Below are 16,790 nucleotides of genomic sequence, written 5' to 3'. Positions count from 1 at the left end.
GATGGCTTCACTGGAAGAAATCACACTTTGCTCTGTAGCTAAGGTAACGTTTTCAGGTTGATTGCAAATCATAAATATTTTATGTACTGTAATTACTGGTTCTTAGGTATCATTTTCTAAATTATTATTATTTCTATTAAATGCACAGAAACTTGGGATGGAAGAGCGAGTTAATGCAGTAACACTTCATCACTGAAGATCTGGGTTTGTACAAGGTCATAAGTGGAACTGCCTTTTATTTCTTTCCACCTACTTGTATCTCAGACCACTGCAAAAAGGGGACCCAGTGCTCCCAGACTAAGCGGGACAGACACCGTGGGCTGGGTAAGGCAATGTGGCCAGCTTCTGCCTGCCTAGTGCCCAGCTCTGGCTGATATTTCCAGTCTGCAGAGAACCAAACTCATCTAGGCATGAAGGGCTTTTAAAAATAGCATTAGTCATCAGCTAATAGAAGCTAAAAACAAAAGTACCATAGGCCCATGTGAGTAAGGGCTGGAAGACCTGCTAGGGTTTTATGCTCACCTTTACTCCTCCCAGATGCGTCATCACTGTCTTTGGACAAAATGTGCAACCTTTCTCTTTCATCAGAGCCATCAGCTAAATGGATTCGGTAATTCCTATTTCACGGGGCTGTGCTAAGACGTGGCTAATGCTTGCAAACCACACCAAGATCTCTGATAGGACACATCCTATGAAGCAGATTCATCTGAAAGCTACAAAAAGAGCAGGAGATGCTCAGTCCAGCAGGACAGGGACACATTTCCCCCAAGCTGAGCCTCCAGAGATGCCACCAAGGGACGAGCCACCTGGGAGTCTGGGGATCCTGGCTCCTGAGCTCCAGCAAACCCAGTCCTGACCCTCTAAGAGGCCACTTGTAGGCAGATCCCTAAACCTGAGATTTTTTCCCCATGCACCCCATGCTCACACCACAATATCCCATTACAGGCACTTGGTTAGAGCCTCTGGTGGTGAGTCAAGGGGTGCAGCTGTGGCAGCCCAAGGGGAGTTTGCTGCCTCCAAAGCATTGAATGGCATTATTATGGCAGCCACTCAAAACCTGGGCATTGCAGCAGGCCAAGGACCGTGCTGGTGGTGAGGTGAGTGGATTCAGCCCCAATCCTGGCCAGGAGCTTCTGGCTGGGCGTTGCATTCCCTGCACTTTGCCGGTTTCTGGCTGACCCCTAGTGCTATCCGTGCGCACCTATCCTGCACGGCAATTATTACTTACAAGTTGGTAAACAGAAGGAAAATATTCAAACTAATCTGGAATAAGTCAGATATACTTTTTTTCACCTCTGGGGAGATTTTCAACTATAACAATGTAGCTTTGAGCTTCTGACAGATGCTAATGAATTGTTGTTTACATGTTTGATTTACTGCCTAAACAAAGATAAGACATGCTCTTGAAAACACATTGAATGCACAATCCAAACACATCCATTAAATCTGTCACAATAAACATGACAGCTTTCTTCTAACCTAACAACTGGCATGCCTCATTTACATATTAATGAGAAAACTGGGATCAGTCTGCACAAATTGCTTCTATCTTGCAAAGGGGAAGCACTGACTGACAGTGCAGCTCTCCGTGGTGTAAATACAACAAGTAAATACCTCTGCCATCTTAATGGATTTTATTTTTATTTGCCTGTTTGGTTCCAGTCTTATTGATTAGTTGTCTCTCCTGAGCTGCTGTGACAGACTTTACAACTGCAGGGACAGGCACTGAGAGAGTTCCCAAAGCCTGCTGGGCACCTGAGGTGTCGGCTGGGCTTTGGGGTTGGCAGTCCCAGGGGCACGGGAGCTGGCCAGGCTGAGGGCTGGATCTACCTGGAGCACCTTTCCAGTCATTATTGTCCTTAAAATAGGCTGTGCTGTCCTTAAAATAGGCTGTGCTGTCCTTAAAACAGATCTGGAGGATAAGCCATTCTGCAGGTGGGAAATCAAAGCACAGAGGGGAAACTCCACAAATCCACCTCTTCTCTCCCATTTCTAGATGTGACTCGGGAGCTCAGTCCCTAGAGCTGCTTGGGTTCTCACTTCCATGAAGGATGTGCCAGAGTACATTTACATCCTGCCATTAGCATAACAGTGCCACCTAAATATGACCGAAACCTGAGTTTTAGGCATAAAGGTGACCTATAAATAAGTTTTCTGTGAACCTTGAAAACTCCAAAATCACATGGTGAGGGAATACGTTCCATCTAACATTTATTACGGTATACCCCGCAAACTGCAGAATACTAAAAACCCATATTGTGTATCTCTAACAATCTAAATGTTAGTTATTTGCCCTTGGCTGGATGTCCAGGCTCTCTGTGTGCCAGTGGGGAAAGCCCAAAGCCCACAAGAGCAAACCGTGCCATCAGCAGTGCCAGGCTGGAGAGCACGGCTCTGCACCACCTGGGAAGGAGTCTCGGGAAGCCTCATGCAGCTTTCGGACAGCCAAGGGAGATAAGATGAATTGCACCTTAAATGTCACTGACTTTCAATCAGGTTTACACTCTGAAGTGCTTAAATTACCTTCTAGAATGACACTTAGTTTTCTAAATCACTGAGCTACTTTGGGAAAATTGATTCTGAGCATGTCTCGACACCGCTCTGCTCAGCTGCAGCACTCGAAGCCTCGTGCTGTGCAGGTGTGCTCAAGGAGACCCAGGCCCAGCTTCAGCAGAGGATGGATGCTTAAAGGAACGTAGGGACCCTCGAGACCAGATCTTTATACATTAGCATATCAAGGGATCATACCACTGCTGGACGTTGCACTGAACCCGATTTTTCTGCAGAGCCTTCGCAGCGGAGACACGGGAAGTTGCGTGCTCCAGGTCCAAGGGAATAATGCTGAGATAAAGCAGATGCAACCCTCAAATCCAGCCAAATCCTGACTAGATCAGGAAGAGTGATACAGATTTGGAATCCATTTTTTCAATAGAAGAAGCTTTCAGGCATTCAAATACAGCACTTCTGACCATTATGGGTCCATTATGGAGACGCTGGAGAGCTATTTGCAAAATTTTGATCTGCCTCTAGTTGTACTCTTAAGACATAGCTTGGGCTTTTGATTCAGGGAAGTTTCCTGTTGTAATAGTTTGCTCTAAAAGGCGATATGAATAACACGAGGAACAATCCAAACTGTTCCAAAGGACTCGGGGGAAATTAATGCACTCCTGTGCTTTTGTTTTTGAAGTTTAATTTTTTTTTTTGTCTCGCTGAACTATTTCCTCCCTACAAAATTGTGCATGCTGCTTTATTCTTCCGAGGCCCACACAACCAAAAATTTCAGGAGGCTAATTTTATCCTGAAATGTGTAGTCCTATTTCTAGATTAAAAGGGGTGTGTTCAGCTACTCTTGGAGATAGATTTCTCCTTCTCCTCTCCGAGACTCCATCTGACTCATGTCCCCAAACGTTAGTGGTTTGCCCCTGAAGTAGTCTTTCATCTGTTTATGGCTGAACAGTTTGTGTGCTACTGGGGCATGGTGTAATAACTGAATTTGTATTAAATAATTAACATCAAATGAAACAGATTTTGCTGTAAATGTAATTCCAACCCAGCATTGCAGAACCACACTTCAATGAATTAACGCACCCTGGGAAACCCAGGCAACCTCCCCCAAAATGCAACAAAACCCCCGTCCCGTGGCTTTCTCTGATGGCAAAGATCACTGCCCAGATGTGGAGGCAGATCCCCCAGCCCCATGCAGCGAGAGGCTCTGGGGAAGTCAGCTGGGTGTCTGGTAGAATAAGCTACTGCTCAACCATGCTGAGCACAATTAGTTGCACACAACATACAAGCAATGAGCTGATTTCATTTCGCTGTCAATCAGCAAGGAAAAAGGGCCAGCATAACGCAGATACGAGCTTCCCTTCAATCTGAGAAGAGCTTTTGGGGAAATATTGTAAATGTCATAATACAATATGTTAAATATAGTAGTTAAAATACTGTTCTGCAGCCAAATTTGCTTCTTAGACGCATACATAACTCCCACTGGCAGGAACAGGAATCGTGCAGGGTAGCCCCACATGAAGAAAATCTGTCCCGGGGAGGGAAGATGGGCTGATCAATGTGTGCTGTGTCTGCCCTCTGAGCTGAGGGTCACGAAGGACTGCTGGATATAACCGTATTCAGGACAACTTTGGTGGCTAATGAGAAACAATTCTGGAAGAGATTTCTAATCTCGTGCTCCAGGACACTGGACCAAATCCTGGGTCAAAGCTGGTATTCCTGCTTGTCTGTACTAATGAACCATGGACTAAGTAAGCACAGGAGTGAAGCCAAGAAGACCCCAGTCCTAATCCTGATTTTAACACTGCCTGCTTGTGGTTGCATGCAGATGACTTAAAGCTGCTTATCCCGCACCGTGTAAAACCTTAAACATTATTGTACTGATAAGGGCAGCAGCTGTGGAGAGGCTGAACACAAGGACTGTGCTTCCCATGTTCGCTGGTGGCTCTTCCCCGTCTAAAATTACAACAGCTGCACAGGCAGAGATTTGCTTTAACTAACGGGGCCGCTAACCAGCGAGCACTTACACGGCGAGGCTGTCCCCGTCTCCAGCACCACAAACTGTTCCCAATCAGTCAAAGCCTAACAGATGGATGAGACTGACAAACAGGGCAAAGCTTTGCTGAGGAGGTAGTTAATAAATACAAATAGATAAATATTGGTTTGCGGGTAGGGATGGTTCCAGGTGGTAGCTTACTCTTGGTGATTACAGACAGGCGAGGTTTTTGTAAGGAAGATGAGGACAGCGAGGAAGCATATGTCTGATGGTCCTGTGATGCCAGGATCACCTGGCAGAAGATGGCTTAAATAAAACATTGTGACACCAAATGTGCCATCACCGATACTTTTCAGTCATGATGTCTGCTCCTTATAAATATCCCGATGCATGCTAAGGAAAAAAGATGATATATTCTTCATATTTGATCGTATTTTTCATGTGACCAGCAGGAAGATACATGGAGTAGAAGAGCACAGCAATTAAAGAACATGGAGTAATCAGCATGTGTGGATGTTGAAAGAAGAAAGAGCCCCTCCGCTACAGGAGGTTCGAGTCATTACAGCTCAATGTGGAATACCCAGATGGGAGTCACAAGTGGGTGAGAATCACCAAGAAACTGATCTAGAAGGTGAAGAAAGGCAGAATCCATCCTTTGGGGCCTTTCCTTTGTAAATTTGTATAAATCCTTTAAAATCCATTACTTTTTTTAACATTGGCACATCCAAGGCAAATGAGTTCCACAGTGTAAGTAGGCTTTATGTGAAAAAGTGGTTCCTGTTGTTTGCTTCACCTACTGCTCAAAAGGTTCATTTGGCATTCTCTTATTCTTAAATTGAGCAACACGTAATCATTCCCATTACACCTCCTCCATGCCACTCAGGCTATTACAGATCTTTATTGTATTCCCCCTTCAGTCACCTCATTTTCTGAGCTGAAGGGGATGGAGGAGAACTGCAAGCAGTGTTCGAGAGGAGAGCACCACGACGTTATACAGCGGTGAAACGATGTTGTATGCTTTGGTGGTATTTTGTGGCAGTCTAAGGATACCGATGGAACAAAGTTCAGAGACAGGCAGAATGCCTTTTATTACACCAACTTACATAGCTGGAAAAATTAAATGAGCTTTCAGGCACACATGCCTATAATATTCTTATTGCCTTTTTGGCTGCCTATGAGTTCTGACTGATGTTCCTTCAAACTATCAGCAGTGGCTCTCAGATCTCTCTTCTAAGTGGTAATAGCTGAAGAAGAGCTCATCAGTGAGTACACAGAGTGAAGGCTGCTTTTTTTTTTTCCCTTTGAGCAGATCAGAACTGAATTTGATCTGCCGTTTTACCGCGGAGTCATTGCACATTGTGGGACCCTCCGCAGACAGCTTTGCATTTGACTCTTGCGTCATTTTATATCGCATTTTCACTATTTATCTGTTTTCCAGAGGAGATCTGTAAAAAGGGGTGAATAAAGCGCAGGGGTCAAATTAGTATATGCCCTTCTTCTGAACCAGCGCACAGGTATTGATGGTTCAGCAGCTATTCAGAATGAACAATCACTCCACCAGAAGGGTTCTTACAGAGGCATCGGCAGCTCTGTAAAATTGCAGTTCCTGCGTCCTTTTCTCATGCTGGGTGCCGATCATTAAAGCTTCCAGCTGAGCAGCTGTCAGTTTGGGCTTACCTTGCCTGTAGGATCCCAGTTGGGAAAGCCTTGTTAAACTCTCATATTGCAAAGCAATCAAACGCGTTTGTTTGTTTGTTTGTTTGCGATGATTTATGCTGTGATTAGGCATTTGATATTACATTGGTTAGGGGAAGGTGCAAGCAATCTCTTGAAACAGTGCCAGCACTAAGTCAATATTTCATTAAGACTCATTTATGAGAGAGCAGCCCAAGTCCTACAGTAAGGTCTCTACACTTTTTATAGGCATGCCTTTGAGTGAGACACCTTGGTGTGTTTTTTTTTTTTTAAATATACTTAGGTATATGCAGAGTTTTAACTGTTACAATCCCTAATGAAGGAAGAGTTATAACAATAAAAAGATATCTTTTATGAACAAAATTTATTCTGCTTCCCAGTAAAAATATGCATGCAAATACGTGAGCGTGAAGACATTGCTACTAATATATCTGCATGGGTGTACAGGCAAAGTGGGAAAGTTTGAAAGAAACTGGGCAAGATGAAGCCTGCAGCGTGTGGCAGGGTTTTTACATGCAGTATTTTTGGTGAGGGTGTACATTTCCTCCCCACTTCTCCCTTATGCTCTCTGCTCTTCATGCCATGCGTGGCCAACCCATGCTGTTATTGCCCCACGCTAGCTGGGCTGGGGCAGCACTGAGGTGGTTTGAAACCATCTTTTGCCCCCATAGTTAATTTTCTCAGACCAGGTAGCACCATTGTGCATCCTATGAGTAAGGACAAGGGCACTGTCAGCCAGGTGAGGAGACACCCACAAGACAAGGAGACTGTGCAGGATGGGAGGGGATTGCACGGGGAGGTCAACATGCTCAGTGAGATGCTGCCAAAATATGTATTTCCTTTCTACAAACCTTTTTTGAAGAAAAGCCTTACGCCGGAGACTGTAATTAATAAGGGAACTATTTATACAACGTCACAAAATTTACCCGTCACTTTATAAACACAGATGATCCATGTTCCCTGTCCCAAAGCACTTAGAGCCTAAAAAAGGCAAGAGACAGAGAGTGGTTTGGATGAGGGAGAGCGCAGGGATTATTAATGAGGAGGATGGGGATGGGCTGCAGTGGGGGCTTTGTGAGATGTGGAAGTGCCACAGCGGAAACCTGGGTTTCTCTAAGGCGAGGATGGAAAAAAAGATGAAGATTAAGGCAAAAGTGAAGAACAAAAAGAGTGAAGAAAAAAAAAAAATGAAGAAAGTGAAGAGAAAAGGCGAGGAGTCACCACAGGAAAGGGTGAATGAATGCGCGGTCGAGAGAGGAGAAGTGGGAAGGCAAGGCATCAGAACCGAGAGGAAGCCAGATAAAGGAAAGGAAGTTCAGGCAGCGAGAGTTAAGAACTTTGCCATTGATTTTGGAGACCAAGGAGAAAAATAAGTAAGAATGATAGAGAAACGAGTGGGATTAAGGGGAACTGCTTGAAGATAAGCAAGGCAAGAAGGTAGAAAGCAAAAGACAAAGAAGGGCAGGCGGTACGGGGAAGAATTAATGAAGGAGGTCGGGTAACCGGAGGGGACAGCGATGCAAGCAAGCAACCCGACCTGATTCTGAAGTGGTAATATTTCTCCTCAGGTGGGAAAAAAAGATTGCTTGAAAATAGCAGGGTGATAAAACCAACAGGTTGCAGCTGCCCCCACCCCATCGCCACCTGGTTGAACCCCTTTGCCTTGTCTGGGAGCAGCACCAACCTGGCTGGGGCTGCAGCAAACACAGGGGCAATGCTGCAGCTCCGTGACTCTGCCTGCAATTGGCACCTTAGCCAAGAAATGAAGCATTCAGGCAATTCAAGTATACAGCGGTGTCCAATATTCCCTCTGAAAAAGAAAGCCCATGTATGTCTGAGTTTTGAAGTAGTAAAATGCCACAGTATTTTTAGTCTTTGTTTGATCAAAGGAAAATGAACCAGATAGACAAGTAAAAAATTACCCAGGAGCTGAAGTCACTGCTGATGTCTTTTATTGTGCTATCATACAAATAGGAAGGATGTTCTTTTCATCTGACATAATGAAAAATGTATACCCTTTTCAAACTCCCTGGTATTAATTCTGAAGTTAGCCCAAAAAAAAAAAAAAAAAACCTAGACGTTACCTAGAACTTGACGACTTCTGATTAATTTAATAGGAAAAATCTCTTGATATCGAATACCAGCTACTGTTCAGGAGAAGGTGAAGAGAATATGAATTTTATTTTAAGCCCATCTATTATGTACAAGTAATGATAAGGAGCAATTTTCAGATTTTTTTCATACTAACATTTATTGTTCATAATAGATTAATGGGGTTGGAAATGTTCTTATAAGAGGTGGGGACTGCTCACGCCTGATGATGTGCAGCTCAGAGCTATCCAGCCCTGTCCCAACCACGGTTTAGGGATGTTACTGCATCCACAAAGAATTCCCAAATAAATGGGAACTGGGGTTTGTGGCTAGGCCACTGGGAGGTGTGTGATGGAAATGCTGCTGGGAGTGCTGGGAAACTCTTCCCACTCAGTGCACATCAAGGAGCTTGTGCTTGCTGTATTACAGCCACAAATGCTAGAGGTAATGCATTTACAATTCATATTTGGTAATTAGTTTGGTGGTAGACCACACGTTCTTACTTTTGAATGTGGTCAGATATACGTAATCCACAGGCTGAATGCTTTTGCTGCAGTTTGTAGGTAATTGCATTCATAATTTCATATCCAAGAGAACGATGGAAGTAGCATTGGAAAACTTAATACGACCATCCCATGGTTTAAAAAATGTCATTGTGAGCAAGAGATGGTGAGCAAGTGGCTGTTTCACCATGGAGCCAGACACACTCAAACACTACCAGGACTTTGTAAAAGAGTCTGAAAAAGTTAACAGGATTGATTTTTGTTTGTTTGTTTTCAAAGTCTAATTTAAGGAAAGGCCATCAAATAATAAAATACTATGAGCAGTGAGAAGAAAGTCTCTTGAAAAGAGTGAGCATACTGTATAAAGAAGATTTTGTTTACATGCACTGTAGAAGTGTCCAGCTCATCATCCCTTTAGAGCAATGTTAAACCCTGGATCAGGAAAGGCAACCCCACATCCTAAAGGGCTTTCCTGATGGTGGACACTTTCCTGAGCTGGGGCCATAAGGTTAGCCTTTCATTTACACGTATAGCTCAGAACAGGCTGAATTGGTTCCCTTTGACCTTTTCTTTCCGTGCCCATCCTGCCTGCCTGACCCCAACCCTCAGCCCCGAGCCTGCAGCTTGTTCCAGAAGCACGGGGCTGCAGAGGTGAGAAAATTGGGTCCAGAAAGGCTGGAAACCACCAGCCCAATGGAAATGTGGGCACCAAAATGCCTCCAGATCCTGCAGGCAGCACCGGGGGAAGCAGCCCATGTTGGTCCCAGGGCACCGCCAGTGTGGTGAATGTCCACCAGTGTAAATGGTTGGAAATGTCAAACCCAGAACCTCATTGAAGAGGGGGTTCCTGGTTTTTAAATCTCTCTGGTACCAGTTCAGTTGTGTTTTTTAACCACAAACCAAAGCAGGCTTTGCCCTGGAAATTGCTTTGTGCTCAGAGAAATAGGAATTAGTACATCAGAGCCCAAGATGAAAGGACGCGTTCCCTTTCTTGCAGAGGGGCCTTGCAAGCAAATCAGGTGTTTATTGTTCCATGCACTTTCATGGTAGGAATCCAATCTTTCAATTAGGAAGATGAAGCAATTGATATTCTCAAGTTTGCATTTGGTTTGTCGGCTGGGATATTTAAAATATTTTTCTTCTCTGTACTCGGCATTGCTTAGAGGCAAAAAGAGAAAAATGTGTGCAAGCTGCTATGAAATACTCCTGTACTGAGCCTGGACTTACAGGTTTTGGAAGTTTTTTTGCCCAGCCTGTGAAGTATTAGCCACGTTTTATATGGCTCTATCATGTCTGCACTCTTTTTTTTTTTTTTTTTTTGCATAAGAATAAGATGAAGATCTCCTTGGTGACCATGGCGCCTTTATTAATCCTCCCAGTGCGGTTACTATTCAAATTCAGGCCAGTTTTATGTCCCGACTTTATGTCCTCCCTGCGGGAAGGTGTGCACAGCATTGCTGCCGCTCACAGCTGCCGGGTGAAGAAGTGCTTCCCGACGCCTTTCCACCAGCTGTTCCCCATGGATTCAGTGCTTCCAGAAACAGCTCAGGGCCTCACAGCAAAAAAATGTCATTTTCCTATCCGGGGCTGGAATCAGACCTCCCTGGCTGTAGGACACATGCAGTGCAGGGACGATCTGGCTCAAAACCCCTCCAAAGATTGCACGAGTGTGGTTTGCAGCCAGCCCCGGGCTTTGCCCATGGCTCTAAGGGCAATATCTCTGCTGGCACATGTATTTATGTACACCCCTTGCTCTCTTTCACACTTGAGCTACCCTGTGTGTGCTCTCTTTAGATGAAAGTGGAGGCACGGACCCACGTGTGGCAGGTCACACAGCATGGTGAAGGTTTTCCCATCAGGGTCTCTCTTGGTGTTTCCCACTGTCCTGGCCTAGCCACCCACAGCAGAGATGGGCTAAAGGCCCTCCTGCCTTCCCTGCCCTGCTCCGAGCCCCCAGGGCACGACATTTCCTATCTCAAAGAGGGGAAGGTTTTGTTTTTCTAACACTTTTTTTGCATAGTAATAATCCCCGCCGCTTTGCAGGATACTTGTCGTAAAAGACTTCTGGGATGGATTAAACTCCTTGGCACCTCCTCGGTGATTAATCAATCTCAATAGGCATTTATTGCTTTGTTCACTGCAGCGCAGGAGAGATTATCCCTTAAATATACTTGACTCTTTTGGTACCATTCAATTACACCAAAAAGAGCCCCAACACATATACAATTATTTTGAACTACTTCTCCAGCAAGGAGCAATTGATCTTTGAGAGTCTCTTCCTCTTCTTGTTATGCTGATTAATAGCCTTGGAGTTAGTCCCTGAGAGGAAAACATTTCCAAAAATAGATGACAGTTTCCATCTTCATATTTTAATCCCTCGAGGGCCCTTAACATCCATAACGAAGCCTTGAGGAACTTTCCCATTTCTCCCAATCTTGTTTAACCTCACCAGAGGCAGGGCACGGAGACGCAGATGGCTTCTGCCAAACACAGGGAGCAATTCCCCAAAAAAGCCTGGGGGAGCTGGGGACATGGGACATCCCACAGCTGGAAGCCAGGGGGGTCTCTCCCCCTATCCTGGGACAGCAGAAGGCATTTGTCTGTGTGAGCTTGATTTTTAATGCTGCTGAATTGCTGTGTTTCTCCCATTAGGAAAGAAAGAAATTGAGTGGTGCACAGCAGCTTGCACCGGTGTGACCCATCAGAGGTGCTTCAAGGCACCCTTAGAGGGTTTGTGTGGGGAAAATATCAGTCATTTTGCAAGTTCCCGTTCTCTGCTCCCTATCAGGCTCTCAAAATCTGCTTTTCTACACTACCATTGGTTTGGATTTGGGGGATTTTGGTTCACCCCTGACTCTTTGCTTGCTCCTGAAGCTGGCCACCCAGCACCGCATCACCAACACGAGGGGCCCTAAAAAATGAAGGGGCAGGTATGTGGGAGGAACATTTTCCTCCAGGAGAGGAACTGTGACCACAAAAACTGCCATGTCAGTGGAAAATCCTGGGCAGCTCAGGATAGAAATCCCGGCAGCAGAGCAGTTTGGTGGTGGTGAGGGGAAGAGCAATGGGATGAGTGGGAGAATGCAGCTGGGGTTGCTCAGCTTGTTGCTGCAGACAAGCCCCTGCCATTTCCTACTTTTAACCACGAGCCCCGTATCTAATTGCACATTTATAGCCGCTCTTGTGGCAGGCAGATGAGTCTGTTATTCATTTTGGAATTGCGTATTGTAGTTACTCTTATCCTGGGATATTTTTTTAATAATATCCCATAACAAATGAAAATAGCCAGAAGAAGGAGATGGTTGTAAATCTCAGGCCTTCCCATTAGCTTGGAACAAACAAAATCTACTGTATCAGCAAAGCAATGCTGCAAAACCTGGAGAATTGCCCCACAAGAGGAAACACACGGGCGGATCAGTGCCTCCAAGCAGCCAGGCTTGTTCAGAGAGTCGAGGCCAGAGGATTTGCCTCCGTTACAGCACAGAGGCTGTTTCACCACTTCAGTGAAACACGTAGCAGAGAGCAGTGACCTGCTCCACGCCTGCATGTAAGCACGGTCCTGCATCCTCCCTGCCCCAGCCCTCCCAGGTGGCCCCCACAGCAAAGGGGTTTGGGGCCAGATGAGCTCCCTGAGCTGGGATTTCCTCCAGGAATCATCTCCTTGGGTGCAAACTGTGGCAAACCTGTGGTGCCCGTGGAGCCCTTTGCACTGGCCACCCAAGGTCCCGGGGCAGTGTAGGGCACCTTGTGATCCCTGCATGCAAAGCCCAGGGCTGTGCGAGCGCTGCTGCACATTTTCCCTTTAAAGGAAGAACACGGTATCAGTTTGCAAACAAAATAATGATCTTTTGTTACTTTTCAGGAAATGATTTTTAATATACTTTATTGAAGCGAGGGAAAAACAATTTAATTGTGAGAGCTGCTATGAACCATATTTAACCTCCAAAGTACTAAACGGAGTGTTTTCGGATAAGTTATGGTTTTTAATCTAAGTTAAACCATTATGTACGTAAACACTATGTTTTTGCTATTCTAATAACTGCCAGCTTGGACTTATCAATTCTTTTTTTATCATCTTTTTTGTCTCCCAAGACAGACTGCTCCATTTGAACTTTAAGCAATATTTTATGTTTTATTCTTCTTCATTTCTTTTCTGTAATGTGCAGTGCAATACTGTATTCTTAAATCTGAGTATGATTTCCCTCATCTGTAACTTACTGGCTTTTCTAGGAGTTCTGAAATGTCTGGATAAAATCCCTGCTTTTGAGAAGCGCAAGCAAAGCATTCGTATTTCATCTGTCCTGGATGGCATCCAGTGGTCTGTTATTAGTTCAACACTCTGATTAATATTTTACGTATACTTTACCAGCACTTGAAATGAAGTTTCTTTCCTGCGAAGATTAATTACTGAATGAATGGTATCAAAACCATATTATTCTCATAATTCATTTGCGGAGATAATCTTGGTAAAACATAGCATGCGCAGCAAGTTAATTATGTGACAGCAATGGAGATGGTTTAAGATTTACACCAAATTCCCTCCCCTTGAATAACTGCCCTCAGGCAGCAACAAAACACTGTACAATAACAATTTCATGTGCGGGAGAAACAATAAATATTTGTGAGCAGGAATTCTTGACTTTTTAGCTTATCTGTGCGTAAACATCCCATCTTTTCCCCCTCTTTCCCAACACTTTATTTATCAATCGTGCCCTTCATGCACAGCCCCAGCAATGCTTTACAATCATTAATTAATCAAAGTTTCTCAACAGTAGGTCGGGGCTGAGCGCCCTGGCTGCAGCTGGGGCCGGCCGGGCACGGCGGGGTCGGGACAGCAAAGGAAAGGGCAAGGAGGAGCCCAGCACCCCGGGGAGCGGTGCTGAGCTCAGGAGCCTCACCCAGCGTACGGCTCACGGCCGGGTCATCGCCACACGGAGGATATTAATAACTCCTGTTTGTTCCCACGTCCGGCAATCTTTTGTTATTAAACAGCTACATCAGAATTGCATGCTCTGTGCCCGGCAAACAATAACGCTGAGACACTGTAACGCGGTAATAACTTCAAAAAAACTTTTTTTTTTTCTTTTTTTTTTTCTGGAGTGTTTCCTCCACCTCTCCAGAGGAATGTTTTCCTTCTCACATTAACCACTTTTCAAAACACTTTGCACATGCATGCCAGGTGCAGATATACTGTCTGGTCCCCATCCTGCAGCAGCAGCTACTGGCTATTGCCCAGTAAATGACACAGAGCTCAGGTTTGGCGATACATGATTCAAGGGCACTAATGGAGCTGTTAGTTCTTCATTTTTATTTTTAGTGCTTTTTCTCATTAATTCTCAATATTGTTTGCCAAGGCTTTTAGCAATTGTGACTGCACAGTCCTATAAGCCTTTGGGCAACTGGTGATGTCCTCCAGGCTCCTGAGCAAGGGGCTGCCCCTGGCGATTGCTTGCTCGGAGCTGAAAGGGTTTTTAGTAAGCAAGGGTAATAGGAGGTGTCCCCTAAAAAGTGTTATCAATACAGGAATTCATCTCTGGGACACGACCAGTAAACAGTGATGAAAAGAGACTCTCTTCAGGACTAAATCCATCAGCTTCTAACATCCCCAGCAGGCTGTAGCCCAGTGACAGAGTCGACGGGAAGAGAAATCAGTGCTGCAGTCATATTTCTGCTCTGTAAGGCAAACAGCCCTCGTCTTACGCAGCCTTTTTCCACTGTGAGCCTGCTTATGACGACGGTTTCCACCAACACGGGCCGCGTGCCGGCAGGCTCCCTGCCTCTCGCTTGCAGATAAGGATTGAGCTGGCACCTGGGTGGAATTAAACGCTTCCCCTGCAGCTCCCAGGAGGGCACCCGGGGCCCCGCCAGCAATGCTTGGCCCCAAGTACAGGTTTTGGGGTTTATGAAAGAGAGGATTTGGTCTGGAGGCTGGCTGCATTCCCCAGCAGTGCCAGCCCTGAGCATGTGGGAGCCTCGCAGAATTTTTGGGCCCTGTGCCCTGGCTGGAGGAGCTGTGGGGTCCCCCCTGTGGGTCTCCCTCACCCCGTGAGCCTGTCCCCAGGTGAGCCGCACGTGTCCAGCACACACATGCCCCAGGCACATGATTGCTGCCCCCCAGGCTTCACCGAAGTAAACTCCTTATGTATTGCTCATCACTCCCGTTGTCAGATGTGCTCGCAGGGTAGCGTATTCACATTTTTCCCTGCCTGACCCTCAACATCTCAATTTTCTGTCTGCCTTTGAAATCTTGGCTAATTAGGAGGCTACATGTTCCCTGTGAGACTGGCCTTTTGTGCAGAGTTTGTAATTAGAGTGACTGCGCAGTGCTCTATTAATTGCAAGAATTGTGATTTTTAGATTAATGAGTTAATTGCTAATATCTGCATACGATGTTCCCTCAAGATGTATTACATTACAGTAAATAAACCTTGTGTCTGGAATGGCAGGCATTAAAGGAAACTGCCGTGATTAGTGTGAATACTTTAGATAGCTAAAATAATATTTACTCAAAACACAATGTGTGTAACACTGGATTTTAAAGCCTCTCCTTTCTCTCAGCCCCCCACAATAGATAACATTTCTATTTGCTCAAAAGACTTCAATATCTCATGGAAAGGAGCTGCCAGGATGCTGCTCACAGCACCAGCAGCCCTCCATCCACCTCCCCAACTACACCTCGGGTCTCATTTGTTCTTTATCCCACGTCCTGCACTTTTTTTCCTTCCTTCCCCCGAGTGATGCAGCAGCAACCTGCGGCTGCCTCGCTCCCACCCGTGCCTGCAGAAGCTGCTGGAGGCACTTCCCCGTGCTCAAACCCCCAGGCTGCCCCTGCTTAGCTGCTGCGGAGAAACTCTGCTGGAAATGTAACAGCCAGAGCTAGCCAAGGCCTCGGTAACAGCTGAGTGATTTTCATCAGACAAGGAGCTGCTCGCTGAAAAGTGTAATTTGGGGACAGCTGAAACTATTTGCAAATTCATCATGATTTCAGGAAGTAGTCTCGTGTAGGGAAAAAAAAACTCAAAATGAAAAAGTTTCTGAGGTTTGCAGCTTGATAATTTTTAGATTAAATGTCTCTTTTTGGTTTGGAAATGAAATTTGATTTAGACATTCATCTAAATTAAACAAAAACCTGCTGAGAATGAACACAAATGCTGGTCTGCACAACACAAAACCTTCTGGGCTGGCCCAGAACAGTTCTTTCCTTTGTGTGCTCTTTGTTTATTTGTTTAAACAAAACCTCGGCCCTATCAGAAACAATAACCCTCTATTTTAGTTTAGTCTGTGGCCTGAGTTGTTCACATGCCTCCTGCTCCATAAGGCACAGAAATAGAGGGAGGAGGGGTTAATCCTAGCAGCAAGTTCTGCTCAGCCCAGTATCAGCATCCAATATATTGATGCTTAGAGAAAAATTGTGCCTGGAAATGTGTCCTCATGCTGCTCCGGCCCCAGGTATCAGCAGACCCAGGTGCCACCCATGGTTTTTTGTTTGTTAGTTTGTTTGTTTTTGTTTTTGGTTTTGTTTGTTTGTTTGTTTTTGTTTTGTTTTTGTTTTGTTTTTTCATTGCTGTGAAACACCAGGACTGGATGTGCAAGGAGGAGAAGAGGTGGGGTGCCAGAGCCATCAGTGCTGGGTTGCCGCTGGTGAGGGATCCAACAGGACTGATGCTCAGTAGCTCCCCTGACAAGACTCACTTCTGACGTAGCCCATATAGCTTTGGGCACCTGACTGCTAAAAAAAGTGCTACTGAGAAAGCAGCAGAAAACGGTAACAATCAAAAACTCCTCTTCACACGTCAGAGTATTTTAGATCTTGAGCCTGGTGAACCAATATTTCAGAATGCTTTCCTGAGAAAGAAAAACAAACAAACAAACAAACACCACCAACAAAAACAAACAAACAACAACAACAACAACAACAACAACAACAAAAACACCTTGTTGACCAAAAAGAATGGAGCAGGCATAAAAGAGAACAGCAAGGGAGGAACAGTTGATTGGCA

Source organism: Aythya ferina, assembly GCF_964211825.1.
Source record: "Aythya ferina genome assembly, chromosome: 7".
NCBI classification, from domain to species: domain Eukaryota; kingdom Metazoa; phylum Chordata; class Aves; order Anseriformes; family Anatidae; genus Aythya; species Aythya ferina.
The sequence above is the reverse complement of the archived record's forward strand: the minus strand, read 5'-3'. Positions refer to the sequence as shown.